Source organism: Aquarana catesbeiana, linkage group LG05 (assembly GCF_042186555.1).
Source record: "Aquarana catesbeiana isolate 2022-GZ linkage group LG05, ASM4218655v1, whole genome shotgun sequence".
NCBI lineage: Eukaryota > Metazoa > Chordata > Amphibia > Anura > Ranidae > Aquarana > Aquarana catesbeiana.
In genome coordinates, this window is record NC_133328.1 from 310,023,151 (window position 1) to 310,044,821 (window position 21,671).

Below are 21,671 nucleotides of genomic sequence, written 5' to 3' on the forward strand. Positions count from 1 at the left end.
TTTTTCATTTGCCTTTTTTTGTCACCTTTTAAACAGCTTTTTTTTTTCTCTGATTCCTTCAGTCTATCAATTAAGGGGGGTGGTTAATTGCTCACAGTTGCCTATTTCACTGGGTGTAGGACTCAGTCTGAGCGTGCTCAGTCTGAGGCATGCTCAGTCTGAGGTGTAAGTGGAGCTGGTATAAGTGGGAGTTAAAAACCAGTGTTAGAGTGAACAAGTCTTGCTTTTTGTTTGCTGGGTTTGCTGGGTTGCATTTTTGGGGCTTTTCCTTTTAGTTTTTCATTTGCCTTTTTCTGTCACTTTTTAAATAGCTTTTTTTTTTTTCTCTGGTTCCTTCAGTCTATCAATTAAGGGGGGTGGTTAATTGCTCACAGGTGACTATTTAACTGGGTGTAGGACTCAGTCTGAGCGTACTCAGTCTGAGGCTGTGGAACTCGGTGTAAGTGGAGCTGGTATAAGTGGGAGTTAAAAACCAGTGTTAGAGTGAACAAGTCTTGCTTTTTGTTTGCTGGGTTTGCTGGGTTGCATTTTTGGGGCTTTTCCTTTTAGTTTTTCATTTGCCTTTTTCTGTCACTTTTTAAATAGCTTTTTTTTTTTTCTCTGGTTCCTTCAGTCTATCAATTAAGGGGGGTGGTTAATTGCTCACAGGTGACTATTTAACTGGGTGTAGGACTCAGTCTGAGCGTACTCAGTCTGAGGCTGTGGAACTCGGTGTAAGTGGAGCTGGTATAAGTGGGAGTTAAAAACCAGTGTTAGAGTGAACAAGTCTTGCTTTTTGTTTGCTGGGTTTGCTGGGTTGCATTTTTGGGGCTTTTCCTTTTAGTTTTTCATTTGCCTTTTTCTGTCACTTTTTAAATAGCTTTTTTTTTTTTCTCTGGTTCCTTCAGTCTATCAATTAAGGGGGGTGGTTAATTGCTCACAGGTGACTATTTAACTGGGTGTAGGACTCAGTCTGAGCGTACTCAGTCTGAGGCTGTGGAACTCGGTGTAAGTGGAGCTGGTATAAGTGGGAGTTAAAAACCAGTGTTAGAGTGAACAAGTCTTGCTTTTTGTTTGCTGGGTTTGCTGGGTTGCATTTTTGGGGCTTTTCCTTTTAGTTTTTCATTTGCCTTTTTCTGTCACTTTTTAAATAGCTTTTTTTTTCTCTGGTTCCTTCAGTCTATCAATTAAGGGGGGTGGTTAATTGCTCACAGGTGCCTATTTAACTGGGTGTAGGACTCAGTCTGAGCGTGCTCAGTCTGAGGCTGTGGAACTCAGTGTAAGTGGAGCTGGTATAAGTGGGAGTTAAAAACCAGTGTTAGAGTGAACAAGTCTTGCTTTTTGTTTGCTGGGTTTGCTAGGTTGCATTTTTGGGGCTTTTCCTTTTAGTTTTTCATTTGCCTTTTTCTGTCACTTTTTAAATAGCTTTTTTTTTGTTTTGTTTTGTTTTTTTTTTTCTCTGGTTCCTTCAGTGTATCAATTAAGGGGAGTGGTTAATTGCTCACAGGTGCCTATTTAACTGGGTGTAGGACTCAGTCTAAGCGTGCTCAGTCTGAGGCTGTGGAACTCGGTGTAAGTGGAGCTGGTATAAGTGGGAGTTAAAAACCAGAGTTTAAAACAGGAGGTTATAACAGGGGTCATAGTACCTGTGTAGTTTGAGTATCTGAGTGTTGTCTGAGTAGTGTGTGTGGATCGTTAGTACTTGTGTATTGTATACTTGAGTATTGCGAGTGCACGTAGGTCTGCGACTGTTCTGCGATTGCACGTAGGACTGTGAGTACCTGTGTATTGTCTTGTTGTGTACCTGTGTATTGTCTTGAGTATTAGTGCCAGGAAGCTAGCTGTTAGGTAATTTAGACAGGGTAAAATCCCCAAATCCTCACTAAATTTAATAGGTACGATGCCTGGCGGGTGTGGAGAGGCGACTCTTTGTACATCTTGTGGCATGTATACGTTCCTTGATCATCCGATCGAGGACGAATACTGCTGTGCAAAATGTTAGCACATTGTTTCCCTGGAAGCCCAGGTTCTGAATCTGGGGAAGCAACTGTCAGCACTGAGAAGTCCCTCCATACTAAAGGTGAGCCAGGAACGTACAAAGAGGTGCAGGCACTAGCAAAGAGTAGATGGGTGACAGTCAGGAGGGATAGAGGGGGAAGTGCCAGAGAGGCCGATCCAGGACTGGAGCATCCCAATAAGTACGCTCCATTTAGTGACATTGGTGAAACCAGTCAGGGACCAGCACTGCTGGAGATGAGGGACTCTCCTAGCTGCCAGGGGAAGAACTCCTCCAGTGAGAGTGGGGGGGCAGCAAAGGGAAAGGAAAGACAGATTCTGGTGGTAGGGGACTCAATTCTTAGAAGGACAGAGAGGGCAATCTGTAACCATGACCTGAAGGAACTGCGCATTCATTTAAAGCTCGCCAGTTCCTTAATGTCTTGCAGGACAATTTTATGGGTCAGATGGTAGACGCACCAACTAGAAATAAAACATTATTGGATCTACTGATTACCAACAATACAGACCTGATCACAGATGTGGAAATACGGGGCAATTTAGGTAACAGCGATCACAGGTCAATTAGTTTCAGTATAAATCACACAAATAGGAAACATGAAGGGAACACAAAGACACTGAATTTCAAAAGAGCCAACTTCCCTAAACTACAAACCTTGCTAAAAGGCATAAATTGGGATAAAATATTAGGAATAGGGTTGTCCCGATACCGATACTAGTATCGGTATCGGCACCGATACCAAGCATTTGCCCAAGTACTTGTACTCGGGCAAATGCTCCCGATGCTTCCGCCGATACCTTGACTGTCAGCGGTGATGGACGTGTGGGGGAGTTACAAGCTTCTCCCCCCGCGGCTTTCAGCTGCTTAGTGTTATACAGCGGTGATCGGTGCTTGTAATTCCCCCACACGCGATCACCGCTGACTGTCACCTCCTCCTCCTTAGTCCTCCTCCGTTCCTCTGTCCCCCTCCGCTGTCCTGCTCCATTGCTGTGTCCCCCTCCGTTCCTCTGCCCCCCCCCCCTGTCCTCCTTCTTTGCTCTGTCCCCCTCCGCTGTCCTCCTCCGTTCCTCTGTCCCCCCCCGCTGTCCTCCTTCTTTGCTCTGTCCCCCTCCGCTGTCCCCATGCGTTCCTCTGTCCCCCTCCGCTGTGCCCATCCGTTCCGGCTTTCCGTTGTCCCCCTCTCTCTTCGTCTGTCCCCTCCGTTCTGCTGTCTCTCTCCGCTGTGTGTATGGAGAGAGTCAGCTGACTCTTTCCATTCACATAACTGAAACATTGTAACCTCCTGTGATTACAATGTGTCAGTTTATGAATGGAGAGAAGCCGTTGTCTTCTCTCCATTCATTCTCAGTGCAGCTGAGGCTGCAGAGAAAGGGACTGGGGAATCTCTATCCTCAGTCTATTTCTCTGTCTCAAGGGGGAGATATCAGAGGTCTGTTAAGACCCCTGATATCTCACCAAAGCCCCCCAACAGGGCTGATTAAAAAAAAAAAAAAAACACACACATAGTGCAATAAAGAATAAAAAAAAAAAATGTAAAAAATAATAAATGTAAATGAAAAAAACCAAAACAAAAACACACACACAGACACCGTTCACTATACCCCCACCCCCACCCCAACCCCCCCCCCCCCCCTCAAAAAAAAAAAAAAAAACCTGTCACGTGACATTAAAAAAAAGTATCGGTAATCGGTATCGGTGAGTACTTGAAAAAAAGTATCGGTACTTGTACTCGGTCCTAAAAAAGTGGTATCGGGACAACCCTAATTAGGAACAAAGAATACGGAGGAGAGATGGGTTTGCTTTAAGAGCATATTAAATAAGGGCATTAGCCAATGTATCCCATTGGGTAATAAATTTAAAAGAGCGAACAAAAATCCTGAATGGCTTAACTCCAATGTAAAAATGCATATAAAAGCAAAGGAGAAGGCCTTCAAAAAATACATGGTTGAGGGATCATCCTCAGCATTCAGACTTTATAAAGAATGCAATAAGAAATGTAAGGGTGCAATTAGGACGGCTAAGATAGAACATGAAAGACACATAGTGGAGGAGAGCAAAAAAAATCCCAAGAAATTCTTTAAGTACATAAACAGTAAAAAAGGGAGGACAGACCATATTGGCCCCATAAAGAATGAGGAAGGACACCTGGTTACAAAGGATGGGGAGATGGCAAAGGTATTGAATTTATTCTTCTCCTCAGTCTTCACGAGTGAATCGGGGGGCTTCAGTAACCAAAACTACAGTGTTTATCCTCATGACACAACACAGGAAGCCGGTTTTACTATAGCAGTCAGCCACCTTAGACAGGAACAGATTCAGTGCAGTACACTGTGTGATACTGCTGATCTGCACAGAGCGTCCTTGGCTCCTCCCACGTGTTACATCACAGTCACGTGACTTTTTCAAGGATAATACAAGCTCTGACGGACTCAGCTTTATAGCACAACAGCAGAGTGGTTGCCATGGCTACAGCATGAGTTTAACATCATCCTGCTTCCTGCATAAACTTCAATCCTGTTAAAACCTACTTTTATTAGACATATAATTCATATGAATATCGTTGGTTTATCAAAACCACGATTCCATGTGTAAAAAACGCAGTGTGTAAAAAGTAAAAAATATATATATTGATATCTCTAATCACGTTTACTTTTTCAACTCCCTCCAGTGGTCACAATTGGTATAACATCTCACAGAGGGACTATATGGCAAAGCGTTGTCTCTAATGGTTTTGATAATTGACCAGTGCCCCATGATATCACAAAAATGGGGTATCCACATGCTCTGCTCATAAATGTATGGAAAACGGAGTAAACAAGATGACATGATATATATATATATATAAAATATACATATATAAAATTAAAATAAGATATGATATAAGAAATAGGGAAATAATATTAAAATGTAAAATTAAAATCTAAAAATTCCATGATAGAATATTGCAAAAATGGATGATGACCATTATTTATATGCTAGAACTGAACCAAATATTGCCACTCAGAAAAAACTGGTATTGGACAAATAATGAGAATATTGGACCAAAAAATAAATAAAAATAAAAAATAAAAAATAAAATATAAAAAATTAAATTAAAATATATACCATAAAAATATATATATATATAAATCTGACAAACCTCTAAAAATCAGAAATAAAACAATTCAGGTCGAATTCAATGTTCAAACCATGGGGTTCTAATGTACCCATCTGGAATATCCATTTGGATTCATTCTTGCTGAGTTCCCTCACTTTATGGGAACCCCTCCAATGAGCCTTATACTTTTGAATAGCCCAGAATTGGAGACCCCTAGGGTCTCTGTTATGATACCTATCAAAATGTTTTGAAACACTGTGTTTTGGATAGCCTTTTCTAATGTTCTGGATATGCTCTCTTATTCTCTTCCACATTGGTCGCTTCGTTCTGCCAATGTATTGGAGGGAGCAGGAGCACTGTAAAGCATATACCACCCCCTCAGTCCTGCAAGATATAAAATCCTTTATTTCAAATTCTTGTCCAGTATTTGTTGAAGAAAATTTCTGACATTTGTATCCATTTTGATTAGTATTTATGCAGACATAACACCTTTTACAGGGATAGAATCCTTTACCCTGAAAAAAGGTTAAATCAGTTATTCTCTTGGGTGGGTTGGGTACATTTTTAGCTATGATGTCCCTTAGAGTTGGAGCTCATCTATAAATGAATCTCGGTTTTTCTGGGAGTATATTTGCCAAAGTAGTGTCAGTTTTTAAAATAGACCAATGTCTTTTTATAATCCTCTCCATCCTCCTGTGTTGTATACTGAAGTCCATTATCAGAGGTATGTCATCTGTTTTGTCATTTACCTTGATTTTATCTTGGATCAGCGCTTCTCTTGAGGTTTGATTGACTTCTGTTATTTTTTCTTCTATAAAACATTTATTGTACCCTTTTTCTTCAAACCTCTTACCTATCCACTGAGCTTGTTTAAGATAGTCATTATTTTCTGAACAATTTCTCCGTAAGCGAATAAACTGGCCCTTCGGAATGTTGATTAACCATGGCTCATAGTGGCAACTCGTTACTGGTATATAAGAAAGTTTTTGTGCTGATGATATTGGCTGTTAGTTCTATTTCAAGATCAAGGAACTGGATTTTAGTCTCACTAATTTGATGTTCAAGTTTAATATTTTTTTGGTTCATATTCAAACGTTGGAAAAAGGATCTTAAACTCAGTTCATCACCCTTCCAAATAATAATACAATCGTCTATGAATCTTTTATATAGAACCAGTTCCTTCTGAGTATTTAAAAAGATGGCATCCTCCTCCCATTTTGCCATGAATATGTTGGCTACACTTGGGGCATATTTAGCTCCCATCCCAATACCCGTTAGTTGTCGAAAATAATTGTCATTATACCAGAAGTAGTTATGCTGAATACCAAAGGCCAGGCTTCTAAGAAGAAATCTTTTCTGTTTAGAAATGAGATGGCTGAATGAATCCATAGCCCATTTAGATGCTTCTATTGCATCGCTATGTTCAATTATTGTGTACAGTGAAGCAACATCAGCAGTTGCTAACAGATATCTTCCATTAGGGTCCAGGGTCAGAGATTTTAATATTTGTAATAAATGTTTGGTATCACGTAGATAAGCTTTAGTGTTAGGTACTAGGGGTTGCAAGAATTTGTCCACATATTCCCCTAGTCTTGCATTGATCGATTGAATCCCATTAATGATGGGTCTTCCTGGTGGTGCCTCAGCATTCTTATGGATCTTCCGGATGGTGTAAATGATTGGAACTCTACATGTATCCGGTACTAAATATCTAGATTCTTTTTTGGATAAAATATTTTTGTTGATTCCTTTTTGAATCAAAGAGGACAGATCTCGTTTGTATTCTCTAGTAGGATTGCTACTGAGTTTCAGATATGTGTTATTATCGTTAAGTTGTCCCATCAGTTCCTGGTGGTAGTATTCCTTAGTTAGTACTACAATGGTGCCCCCTTTGTCGGCCGGTCTAATTATAATATCTTTATTTGCTTCCAATTGTTTTATACCTTGTTGTATATGCTGGGATTCCGAGATTCTACTGAACTTGAGTTGTTCCAGGTCTTTGATCACCATTTTTTTAAACACCTCAATATGTTCATTATTTGTAGAGGGTGGATTGAATAGTGACTTATTTCTTAAATCACTATGCTGTACTCCTCTGCCAAGTTCCACTCCTTTGTTCAATGTAGATGGTGGTCTGGATAATAAGTATTTCTTGATATTCAATTTCCTGGTGTATTTTTGTATGTCAATATACATCTGGAATTTGTCCAGATTCTTTTTTGGTGCATATTTAAGGCCTTTGTCCAGTGTGATTAATTCCGCTCGTGTGAGCTCTTTGCCGCTGAGGTTGTAGATGCCTTCCCCTAGTACTCTCTTTTTCTTTTGGGTTTGCCATCCTGCTCTGCATCCCCTTTTATGGTGTTTGGACTTCTTTCTCTGTTTGTATATTCCTGTAGGGGTGGGGGATCTTCGTTTCTGCGGAAATCTAAAAAAGATCTTGACTGTTCTTCCTCTATGTAATTTCTAAGAGGCTCGTATCTATTGGTGGTAGGCAATGGGCTCCTCCTATCAGGATATCTGTATTGGTCGTATTCTCTGGTCCCATTCCTATTACCATTGGACTGGTGGTCTCGAGATTCACCATTGCTCTGTTGATAGTCCCTATGATCTCTCCTATCCTGATCATACCGATAATCCCTTGGCTGATCCCTATGAGGTTGTTGGTAGGAGTTTCTGGGGTAATTTCTGGAATTATATTGATTTTCTCTTGGTTCAGTTCTAGTTGAATGTTGATAGTATCCTTGTTACCCATACCTGGGGTACCTGCCATTTTCCACCTGATCATATTGCGATTCATTACCTGATTGGTGCGATCTTGATTGATTGTAGGGTGGATAGTGGGGTTTGTTTGGTCTTTTATTGGCATTATTTTTCCAGTAAGGTCTTCTTGGTGATTTATTTTTTGTTTTGTTCCTCCACCAAGGTTTTGGTGTTCTTGATCCATTGTCATGTGTGTTACTTTGTTCCCATTGTTTCTGTTGGTTATATCTTGGGGTTTCTGGTGTCCTGGATCTCCTTTCTGGAGTCCTATAATATGTATTTCTCCTGGGGCTAACTATCCTCACCTCTCTATCTGGTGATGAGGCTATAGACCCAGTTTTACCTTGTTTGGCATTGAGTTGCCAATTGAAAACCTGTTCTAACTGATAATCATTGGTATCTCTGAGGTATTTTCTCTTTTTCCTTTGTTTCAATTCAACATCTTTCTGTTCTAACACTTTATTCAGTTGTTGAGTTAGTGATGAAAAAGGTGCTGTCTCTTTAAAAGGGTCCAGTGTGGTTTTGCATTCAGCAATTTGCTGGTTAATCATGTTTAATTTCCTTTGTTTCCTTTTTAAGGCAAAATGTACTAGATCCAGACCTTTATCGTTAAAAAATTTATACCACTCATTAGTTGCGTCTTGATCTGTCAAACCATCACAGATAGGTACATCCCATCTCAATCTTCTCGGGACAATTTTATCTTTAATGTATTGTTCATGAGCAGCTATGTCCCACCATAGGCTCACCTTTTTTTCCATTAGGTGGCCGAATTTCCTAAAATTGGTGACTAGATCACCCTTATCGGTGCTAGGTGCAGTGGAAAAAACATTTTCCAAATTAATTGTGCGTTTTTCAATAAAATCAAAAATATCCATCACTGCAGCTATATGTGAAAAAACTGAAAAATAAGTGGAAAAAATATATATAAAACACAAAGCGCTGTGATGCTAAATAGCTGATAATTACATATAAAACCAAGTGAGGCTGCTATCAAAAGAGAGTGTTTTCAGAGTCACTTAAAAAGAATAAATAATGATATTTGAAGCGCTTCACAATGTGCATGAAAATGAATATATAAGAATAAATATAAATAGTAAAATAAATCCAGCGGTGAGTAAAAATTCCTAAAAAATCCAGCAATCAAAATAGTGTAAAATTATAAAAAATTAGTGACACCAAATGTGTAAAAAAATTCACATAAAAAATCCACATAAAAATAAATATATAGGGATGTATTCAGAAGGTTCAATTATACAGGTGTAGAATCCTGATTGGTATAGAGCTTTTGATCACTAGTAAAGCTGTTTAAAAACACTTGCTTAATCAAGGTGCTCGTTGACCTTCATAGTAACAATGTGCTTTTTGCTTCTATTCACAACCAATGTGAGAATCATAAACAGGCAGATAAGAGAAAAAAACAATCATTGTGCAATAGTTAGGATACCAAGGTACACAGGCAAACTTCAATCCACTCACGTGTGCCTTATAATGATAAGGCATATGCAGGTTTTACTATAGCAGTCAGCCACCTTAGACAGGAGCAGATTCAGTGCAGTACACTGTGTGATACTGCTGATCTGCACAGAGCGTCCTTGGCTCCTCCCACGCGTTACATCACAGTCATGTGACTTTTTCAAGGATAATACAAGCTCTGACGGACTCAGCTTTATAGCACAACAGCAGAGTGGTTGCCATGGCTACAGCATGAGTTTAACATCATCCTGCTTCCTGCATAAACTTCAATCCTGTTAAAACCTACTTTTATTAGACATATAATTCATATGAATATCGTTGGTTTATCAAAACCACGATTCCATGTGTAAAAAACGCAGTGTGTAAAAAGTAAAAAATATATATATTGATATCTCTAATCACGTTTACTTTTTCAACTCCCTCCAGTGGTCACAATTGGTATAACATCTCACAGAGGGACTATATGGCAAAGCGTTGTCTCTAATGGTTTTGATAATTGACCAGTGCCCCATGATATCACAAAAATGGGGTATCCACATGCTCTGCTCATAAATGTATGGAAAACGGAGTAAACAAGATGACATGATATATATATATATATAAAATATACATATATAAAATTAAAATAAGATATGATATAAGAAATAGGGAAATAATATTAAAATGTAAAATTAAAATCTAAAAATTCCATGATAGAATATTGCAAAAATGGATGATGACCATTATTTATATGCTAGAACTGAACCAAATATTGCCACTCAGAAAAAACTGATATTGGACAAATAATGAGAATATTGGACCAAAAAATAAATAAAAATAAAAAATAAAAAATAAAATATAAAAAATTAAATTAAAATATATACCATAAAGCTGGAGGATGGGCGTGAGTGTGTGAGTGAGTGAAGTGCTCCTCCCCCCCCTCTCATGTTCCCGGGCTAAGAGCACGAGAAAGCATCCGGCTGTCAGATGGAATACAGAGACGCTGAGAGACACTGAGACATAGAGTGAGAGAGAGAGCCTGTCTGTCTGCATATCTGCTGAAATACTTGGCTTCAGTCAAGCTGAACGCTGGGAGGATACACACCAGAGCTCTCTGGCAGGCAAACACACACCGCAGCTCTCAGGAGAAACGGATGGGCGGCCAAAACCGAAAGTGAAAGGAGAGAGAGGTGAGAGGTGATTGGCGGCTCCTCCTGATCCCTTCATGAACATCCCTTCAATCTACACATACCATTTACAAATATCACTCCATCGCTGTGTTACTGGCCGGCTGGGTCACTGTTTCTACACACCACAGCTCCCATTGTGTCACTGTATTAAACCCCTTCAATCTAATTATATTACTCCACCGCTGTGTGATTGGCTGGCTGGATCACTGCCTCATTACAACACAACTCCTACTGTGTCAGAGTACGAAATTATATCAAGTTAAACCATATTATTAACTTAACTATTCCACCGCTGTGTTACTGGCAGGCTGGATCACTGCCTCATTATACCACAGCCCCCACTGTGTCACTGTACGCAACTTTAACTATACCTTTAACCATACCATTTCACCGCTGTGTTACTGGCTGGCTGGGTCACTGCCACATTACATCACAGTCCCCACTGTTTCAGTGTATGAAATTATTTTTAATTTAACTACACCATTCCACCGCTGTGTTATTGGCTGGCTGGATCACTGCTTCATTACAACACAGTTCCCACGGTGCCACTGTACAAAATCCCTTCTATTTAATTACACCATTCCACTGCTGTGTTACTGGCCAGTCGGGTCACCGCTTTATTACACCACAGCTCCCACTGTTTTATTGTACAAGGATGACAACTCGCAGACAAGTAGCCGCGCAGCCAGCAGCAGGGAGAGGAAGGAAATCAATAGACGGCATTAAGGCTTTCACGTCCCCCCGCACACCTGAGCCAACTGGACGGCTGGACATTAAAAAACGGAGCGGAGCCACCATAACTGACGGTGTGGAGAAAACAGAGTGTGAGTCTGGGATAAAGAGGGCGGATGTACAGCCGAAAGGGGACAGTATCGTCGTGAACGGTAAGAGACCTGCTACAGCGGGAAGAGGGAGGAGGACCCCGGAGCAGAGCCCTCCCGGTAGTGGTGGTGGGTGCCCCCAGGTAAAAGGAGCTAAAAATATAGGCCAGCTAGTTCCTGGTAATGGACATTTAGAAACGGCTATACAAAGTATATCAACGGGAAGCCGGGGTACAGTGACACAGGGGGAGGATAATAGACAGACTCAAGAAGAGTCTGAGACCATAGATATGGAGAGGATGAGAGCAAGAGAAGGAGAGGACCCAACCCCCAACATGGACCGAAGTAATAGTCAGGAATACCCAAGTATAAAAGGTGGGGGAGAGGGAAGATGTGGGTCACCGCAGAGACATGTCATGGACTGTGACCAGGAGAGCCTCCAAAACAGTGAAGGGAACCCACAAGGATGGACTGGACAAAGTGTAGACCCAGAAAGGGATATCTGGGGCCTGTTGAAGGCCCTCCCCACTAAAAGTGATATTCAGCAATTAATAAATGCAGTTGAACAATCTTGTATGCAAGCAGTAGCAAGCGTAAAAGAGGACGTCAGGGACCTTGGATACAGAGTAGAGGGGATGGAAAAAGAACAAGAAGTCATTATACAAGCTGTGACCGAAACTCAAGAATCCATGAAAAAATATGAAGAAACTTTAAATGCATACAGGGACCAGCTGGATGAATATGAGAATAGGGATAAACGCCAAAATATACGTATAAAGGGACTGAAAGAGTCAATCACAGCGACAGAACTAGCCCCAGTGGCACAAAAAATGTTTGGACAGATTTTAGGAGATCAAGCCCCTAATGTTATAGAAATAGACCGGATACACCGGGCCCACTCCAAGAGCACAAAAACTGACGTACCCAGAGATGTAATATGTAAAGTGCACAAATATGCAGTGAAGGAGAGTATAATGAAGATGGCACGTGATAACCCTAGGATTACATTTGAAGGTTCAAACATAGCTCTGTATCCAGATATATCGAAAAGGACTCTCTTTAAACGTGGGGCGGTTCGCCCATTGCTGGAAATTTTACGGAAGGCGGAGATCAAGTATAGGTGGGGGTTCCCTTTCAGTCTAACAGCTTCCAGGAATGGAAGAACCGCAACATTGCGAACGAAGGACGATCTAAAAGTATTTGTGGAAAAATTAGATCTCCCGATGGTGGACTTTGTGGACTGGAGAATAAGTTGTCTAGGGCCCCCCCTACAACGAGTAGAGAAATGGCAAGAAGTACCAGCAAAGATTAATAGGGGAATAGCCCAGAGAAGGACTTAAAGGACATTTTTTTTTTTGTCCTTCCCACTCAGGAGGGGTTTAATAGAGTAATGCCGGGGAGAGGGGGGGGATTGGAAGGGAAGGTGTAGTGGGGAATGTGTACCTTAGGTAGGTCAATAGGTCAGCCCCAATGGAAGGGGAGAATAATCCTGCGGAAGGCAGGGAAGGGTGGTGGCAGGCGCACAGGAGGTGTGGGTGTGCGCAAGCTAAATACCCGATTTTTAGAAATACCCCTAATGGAAGGTTTGTGGTATGGGAGGACAGGATGTAAGTATGTAAGGTATATATTTATGATATACAAGTGGTATATTTTTTGTATTTTTTGGGTTTTTTGTCTGGAAGTAATGAATGACGGGGAGGAGGGGGGGGGTAGAAGGGGGGGTGGGATTGGCAGAGGAGAAGATAGAGAACAAGGGCAAGGGGCTGGGTGTTCTAAAAATGAAATAAAATGACAGCCATATTGAAAATTTTGTCATATAATGTGAGGGGTTTGAATTCACCAATTAAAAGAGGGCGCTTATGGGTTGAGCTGCAACATTGGGGAGCTGATGTTGTTTTCCTGCAGGAGACCCATTTCAAGAGCAGCTCAATTCCAAGCTTACCCCAGAATGTACTGAATCAATGGTATCATGCAGTATCCCCAATAGCGAGGGCAAGAGGGGTCACAATTGCGTTCAAAAAATCGTGCCCATGGACTACGGAGACCCTGCAAAGTGACCCAGAAGGTCGGTACTTGTTTGTAAAGGGGACGCTACAGGGGAGACGATATACCTTTGCTTCAATATATTCACCCAATGTTGGGACAGCTAACTTTCTGGTTAAAGTATTTAGAAAACTGGAAGAATTTAAGGAAGGGTGTGTAGTGGTAGGAGGAGATTTTAATATGGTGTTAGAGCCGAGTATAGATACCTCTACGGGTAGAACTGCTGTGTCTTTTAAAGCCATAAATCGGGTTAAACAAATCTTACGCTCTCAACACCTAGTGGATACTTGGAGAGCTTTACATCCAGGTATCAGGGATTATAGCTATTACTCTAAAATACACGATATGTATTCACGGCTAGACCTCTTTTTGGTGGATCAATTCTACTTGGGGAATGTCAGCACAAGTACAATTGAACCAATAACTATGTCTGACCATGCCCCAATGATTTTGACCCTTCAACCAACTCAAATGACTCGGGTGGAACGAACTTGGCGTCTGAACGAGTCATTGTTGGATAAAGAAGACATAGTGGAGAAATTAAGGGTTAGGATAAAGGAGTATTTCGAAATAAATAAAACGGAAGGTGTGTCAGATCAAGTGGTGTGGGAAGCACACAAAGCGGTTGTGAGGGGGGACTTAATTGCCATCGGCACATATATGAAAAAGGAAAGCAAAAGGGAAATGGACGAATTACTAGAGAAGATCAGAACCCTAGAGATAAAGCATAAGGAAAATCTCGATCCAGTGGATGGTAGACGTCTGGAGAGTGTACGGGCAGAGCTTGCGCAATATTTAGAATATAAAACGAAGAACAAAATTAGGTTTTTCGCAAATAGAGCATATGAACAAGGAAATAAATGCGGTAAGCTACTGGCAAAACAACTTAAAAAACAACAGGACTCCAGACACGTGCACAGCTTACTAGTTCAGGGTAGGAAAATAATAGACACAAAGGCGATAGCAAAAGAATTTAGTAAATTTTATGAGGTACTATATAACATCTCCAAAACAGAACCATCTGAAGAAGGGGAAAGCGAGGAACAAAGGAGAGATAAGATCAAGGATTACATTGAGAACGCAGACATGCCCATACTAAATAGAGAAACCTCCGAGATTATGGAACGCCCAATCACGGTGGAAGAGTTGAGCAGAGTGATAGCAGCCCTACCCCCAGGGAAAAGCCCGGGCCCGGATGGGCTGACAAACATATATTACAAGAAATTTCTCCCAATTTTGGTAAGGCCACTTTGTGATTATTTCAACTCTATGGGTGCTGGAAATCCACTCTCCTCAGAAGCATCACTGGCGTACATAACGGTCTTGCCAAAAGAGGGAAAAGATCCCCAGGTATGTGCCAATTACAGGCCAATCTCTCTGCTGAACTCAGACACCAAGATACTGGCAAACATTCTGGCCCTGAGACTACAGGAAGATGTAGGAGATTTAGTGCACCCAGATCAAGCAGGGTTTGTAAAGGGGCGAGAAGCAAGAGATAACACCACCCGCGCACTACATATACTACATTGGATGCAACATGGCCCAGGTGAAGCCCCAGGAATCACTCTGTCGATGGATGCGGAGAAAGCCTTCGACAGAGTGAACTGGGGCTTTATGAGAGAAGTACTGGGGAGGATAGGACTGGGGGAGAGAATGCTGGGATGGATTATGGCACTATACACAAAACCAAGAGCAAGAATTAAGGTAAATGGGACAGTATCTGAATGCTTTAACATACAAAACGGTACCAGGCAGGGGTGCCCACTGTCCCCATTGATATTTGCAATAGTAATGGAACCCTTTTTGCGTAGAATCAGAAAGAATAAGGAGATAGTGGGGACGCACATAGGCCATACGGAACATAAAGTAGCAGCATATGCGGACGATTTATTATTTTTTATGTCCACTCCCCAGACATCTATAGCCGCATTGATGGTAGAAGTACAGAAATTTGGAAGGGTGTCTGGCTTTAAGATTAATTTCGAGAAATCAGTCATCCTTCCCAGTCATGTCCCAGCGGAGATGGAGAGAACACTGAAGGAGAAATACCCATTTATATGGAACAGGGAGTCGCTGACATACCTGGGGGTACAGATAAGCGCAGACTATGAACTTTTGTTGGAGCATAATTACGGCTCATTAGTGAAAGAAATAACAGAAGAATTAAAGAAATGGAAGGGGAAATACTTGACCTGGTTCGGAAGAATCAGTGCCATAAAAATGAGTATACTGCCCAGAATAGTTTATGTGCTGCGTACAGTGCCAATCAGGTTGCCGGCGAGTCTCCTTAAACAAATGCGTCGGCTATTAATAGCCTTTGTATGGAACGATAAAAGGCCTAGATTGGCGTATGACATTTTAAGAAGGAGTAGAGCGGAGGGTGGCCTAGGACTCCCGGATATAACATCCTATTATAAGGCCATGGCGCTAGTTAGAATAATAGACTGGTGCCATGACCTAGATAGAAAACCATGGGTACAGGCAGAAATGATGATGGCGGGGAGAAACCTGGCAGGAGCACCATGGATCCAAGGGTCACTGAGAGGGCTGTCACAATGGACATCACCAATAACCCTGAATACATTAGAAGTATGGGATAGAATGAATAAAGAGGGTAGGTATGCCCCACAGACCTCCCCTCTGACTCCTCTGGAGGGATTTCCGTGGTTCCTCCCGGGGGAGAAGACGGGAAGTCTGGGGGCGTGGGGACAAGATGGGAATATTAGATGCGGTAAGTTTGCCCCAAGTGGAGTTTTAATACCACTGACAGAGATGATCTTGAAATTTGGGGAGACAAGAATGGCGGAATGGAAATACCATCAAATGACGAGTTTCCTTAAGAAAATAAAACCGTTAAGATCCATAAATACACTTACCGCATTTGAGAGGAAGTGTGCACAGACATCAGAAGATGGGCATATATTATCCTGGACGTACAGAATGATCCTAGGAGAACAAGAAAAGAAACCCCCATACTTCATGAAAGAATGGGAGAGGGAGCTAGGCCAATTGTGGACAGATAAACAAATAAATAAAATGATATTGTTAACATTTACTACCTCCATAAGTACAAAGGTGCAAGAAATGGCATATAAATTCCTAGTGAGATGGTACAGGACACCAGTTAAAATGGCACAAATCTCTTCAGAAGCTAATGACAAATGCTGGAGGGGCTGTGGACAGAGGGGAACTTTTCTTCATCTATGGTGGACGTGCCCAATAATTAAGCGTTTTTGGGAATTAGTAGCCCCCTGGATTAAGAAAATGACGACGGAGCACATAGAGTTTGGGCCCATACAATATTTATTTCATGGAATGACTGGACCTATCAAAAAATATAGAGAAAGTATAACCCCACACTTGTTAAATGCAGCGAAAAAACTAATTCCGAAGTACTGGAGACAGGATAGGATCCCGTCAGTCATAGAGTGGAGAAACGAGGTTAATATAATAAAGGAAGCAGAGAGATGGGTTCATGTGGTTAAAAACCAAAGAAAGAAATTTGAAACGACATGGGCAAACTGGGAACAATGCGCTGAGGAGATAATAGAAGAGGGAAATACAGATGGGTAGGAGGAAGGAATGGTATAGTCATTTAGAATAGAGACATAAGAAGAATGGCCCTGAAGGGTAGATGTAAATAGTCATATAACTTCTCTAATGCTAATCAAAGAGGGAGGGGGGTAAGATAATGTATGGGTAAAGGTATATGTGGTCTTTGTTTTTTTTGTAGTTTTTTTTTTTTTTTTACTATTCCCCTCTTGTCCCAGTTTTGACAAACATTGGAGGTGGAGGGGGGGAGGAGATAGGCACACGATTAATAATAAATATGAATTATTGGGGAATTCCTTTTTTTTTTTTTTTTTTTTTAACACATCTTCATAATTATGAATTTTAGGGGTTAGTGACACGAACTAGAATAAAGGGGTTGTATTTAATAATGAACTGAAGTAATTAATGACACAAATTAGACATAAGGGGGGAATGTACTTATAAATTTATCTTTTTTAAAAACACTTTATAAATTATATAAATACAAACACGAATATACACGGAAGGGAAATTTTTTTTTTTTTTTTTTTTATTGAAGTGATTAATGACACTAATAAGAATAAGGGGGAACTTATTTATAATTTTATTTTTAAACACTTTATAAATATAAGCACGATAAACACGGTGGGGTGGGTACCATTTATTTATTTATCTTTTTTTTTTTTTTCTCTTCACACAATATATAATTATGAATTGAAGTGATTAAGGACACTAATAAGAATTAGGGGGAACTTATTTATAATTTTATTTTTTAACACTTTATAAACATAAGCACGATAAACACGGTGGGGTGGGTACCATTTATTTATTTATTTATTTATCTTCCTTTTTTTTTTTTTCTCTCTTTTCTCTTCCACAATATATAACAAGGAATGGAGGGGACTAAAGACACCAATTAGAATAAGGGGGGAAGTATTTATAATTTTTTTTTTTTTAACACTTTATAAACATAAGCACGATAAATATGGTGGGGTGTGTACCATTTTATTTATTTATTTTTTTTTTTTTTTAATTTTTTTTTTTTTTTCCCCTCGCATATGTAAATGTCGGCCGCTGGGACAGGGGGGAAAATGGTGGTAGGTGATGTAGGATGTAATGTGTAGTATGTTTCTATTGTTTGAACAAAGGGGTATAGAATGTTGTATAAATGGTGTATATATAAATGAAATAAACAATAAAATTTTTGATTATTAAAAAAAATATATATATACCATAAAAATATATATATATATATAAATCTGACAAACCTCTAAAAATAAGAAATAAAACAATTCAGGTCGAATTCAATGTTCAAACCATGGGGTTCTAATGTACCCATCTGGAATATCCATTTGGATTCATTCTTGCTGAGTTCCCTCACTTTATGGGAACCCCTCCAATGAGCCTTATACTTTTGAATAGCCCAGGTCTATTTTAAAAACTGACACTACTTTGGCAAATATACTCCCAGAAAAACCGAGATTCATTTATAGACGAGCTCCAACTCTAAGGGACATCATAGCTAAAAATGTACCCAACCCACCCAAGAGAATAACTGATTTAACCTTTTTTCAGGGTAAAGGATTCTATCCCTGTAAAAGGTGTTATGTCTGCATAAATACTAATCAAAATGGATACAAATGTCAGAAATTTTCTTCAACAAATACTGGACAAGAATTTGAAATAAAGGATTTTATATCTTGCAGGACTGAGGGGGTGGTATATGCTTTACAGTGCTCCTGCTCCCTCCAATACATTGGCAGAACGAAGCGACCAATGTGGAAGAGAATAAGAGAGCATATCCAGAACATTAGAAAAGGCTATCCAAAACACAGTGTTTCAAAACATTTTGATAGGTATCATAACAGAGACCCTAGGGGTCTCCAATTCTGGGCTATTCAAAAGTATAAGGCTCATTGGAGGGGTTCCCATAAAGTGAGGGAACTCAGCAAGAATGAATCCAAATGGATATTCCAGATGGGTACATTAGAACCCCATGGTTTGAACATTGAATTCGACCTGAATTGTTTTATTTCTGATTTTTAGAGGTTTGTCAGATTTATATATATATATATTTTTATGGTATATATTTTAATTTAATTTTTTATATTTTATTTTTTATTTTTTATTTTTATTTATTTTTTGGTCCAATATTCTCATTATTTGTCCAATACCAGTTTTTTCTGAGTGGCAATATTTGGTTCAGTTCTAGCATATAAATAATGGTCATCATCCATTTTTGCAATATTCTATCATGGAATTTTTAGATTTTAATTTTACATTTTAATATTATTTCCCTATTTCTTATATCATATCTTATTTTAATTTTATATATGTATATTTTATATATATATATATATATATATCATGTCATCTTGTTTACTCCGTTTTCCATACATTTATGAGCAGAGCATGTGGATACCCCATTTTTGTGATATCATGGGGCACTGGTCAATTATCAAAACCATTAGAGACAACGCTTTGCCATATAGTCCCTCTGTGAGATGTTATACCAATTGTGACCACTGGAGGGAGTTGAAAAAGTAAACGTGATTAGAGATATCAATATATATATTTTTTACTTTTTACACACTGCGTTTTTTACACATGGAATCGTGGTTTTGATAAACCAACGATATTCATATGAATTATATGTCTAATAAAAGTAGGTTTTAACAGGATTGAAGTATATGCAGGAAGCAGGATGATGTTAAACTCATGCTGTAGCCATGGCAACCACTCTGCTGTTGTGCTATAAAGCCGAGTCCGTCAGAGCTTGTATTATCCTTGAAAAAGTCACGTGACTGTGATGTAACGCATGGGAGGAGCCAAGGACGCTCTGTGCAGATCAGCAGTATCACACAGTGTACTGCACTGAATCTGCTCCTGTCTAAGGTGGCTGACTGCTATAGTAAAACCTGCATATGCCTTATCATTATAAGGCACACGTGAGTGGATTGAAGTTTGCCTGTGTACCTTGGTATCCTAACTATTGCACAATGATTGTTTTTTTCTCTTATCTGCCTGTTTATGATTCTCACATTGGTTGTGAATAGAAGCAAAAAGCACATTGTTACTATGAAGGTCAATGAGCACCTTGATTAAGCAAGTGTTTTTAAACAGCTTTGCTAGTGATCAAAAGCTCTGTACCAATCAGGATTCTACACCTGTATAATTGAACCTTCTGAATACATCCCTATATATTTATTTTTATGTGGATTTTTTATGTGAATTTTTTTACACATTTGGTGTCACTAATTTTTTATAATTTTACACTATTTTGATTGCTGGATTTTTTAGGAATTTTTACTCACCGCTGGATTTATTTTACTATATATATTTATTCTTATATATTCATTTTCATGCACATTGTGAAGCGCTTCAAATATCATTATTTATTCTTTTTAAGTGACTCTGAAAACACTCTCTTTTGATAGCAGCCTCACTTGGTTTTATATGTAATTATCAGCTATTTAGCATCACAGCGCTTTGTGTTTTATATATATTTTTTACAACACAGGAAGCACCTCCATGGTTAACAGAGGGAATTAAAATTAGACTTGAGAAACTTAACATTAATAAATCACCGGGACCAGATGGCTTGCATCCGAGGGTACTTACGGAACTCAGTCAGGTGATTGCCAGACCGTTGTTCCTAATTTTTACGGACAGTCTATTGACTGGAATGGTACCAGCTGATTGGAGAAAAGCCAATGTAGCACCAATATTTAAAAAGGGCCCAAAAAACATCCCTGGGAATTACAGACCAGTTAGCCTAACATCAATAGTATGTAAACTCTTGGAGGGGATGATAAGGGACTATATACAAGATTTTAGTAATAAGAACGATATCATTAGCAGTAATCAGCATGGATTCATGAAGAATCGTTCTTGCCAAACCATTCTATTAACCTTCTATGAGGAGGTGAGTTGCCATCTAGATAAAGGAAGGCCCATAGACGTGGTGTATCTGGATTTTGCAAAAGCATTTGACACAGTTCCCCATAAACGTTTACTGTACAAAATAAGGTCCGTTAGCATGGACCATAGGGTGAGTACATGGATTGAAAACTGGCTACAAGGGCGTGTTCAGAGGGTGGTGATAAATGGGGAGTACTCAGAATGGTGTGGGTAGTGGGGTTCCCCAGGGTTCTGTACTGGGACCAATCCTATTTAATTTGTTCATAAATGACCTGGAGGATGGGGTAAACAGTTCAACCTCTGTATTTGCAGACGATACTAAGCTAAGCAGGGCAATAACTTCTCCGCAGGATGTGGAAACCTTGCAAAAAGACCTGAACAAATTAATGGGGTGGGCGACTACATGGCAAATGAGGTTCAATGTAGAAAAATGTAAAATAATGCATTTGGGTGGCAAAAATACGAATGCAATCTATACACTGGGGGGGAGAACCTCTGGGGGAATCTAGGATGGAAAAGGACCTGGGGGTCCTAGTAGATGATAGGCTCAGCAATGGCATGCAATGCCAAGATGCTGCTAATAAAGCAAACAGAATATTGGCATGCATTAAAAGGGGGATCAACTCCAGAGATAAAACGATAATTCTCCCCCTCTACAAGACTCTGGTCCGGCCGCACCTGGAGTATGCTGTCCAGTCCTGGGCACCAGTCCTCAGGAGGAATGTACTGGAAATGGAGCGAGTACAAAGAAGGGCAACAAAGCTAATAAAGGGTCTGGAGGATCTTAGTTATGAGGAAAGGTTGCGAGCACTGAACTTATTCTCTCTGGAGAAGAGACGCTTGAGAGGGGATATGAT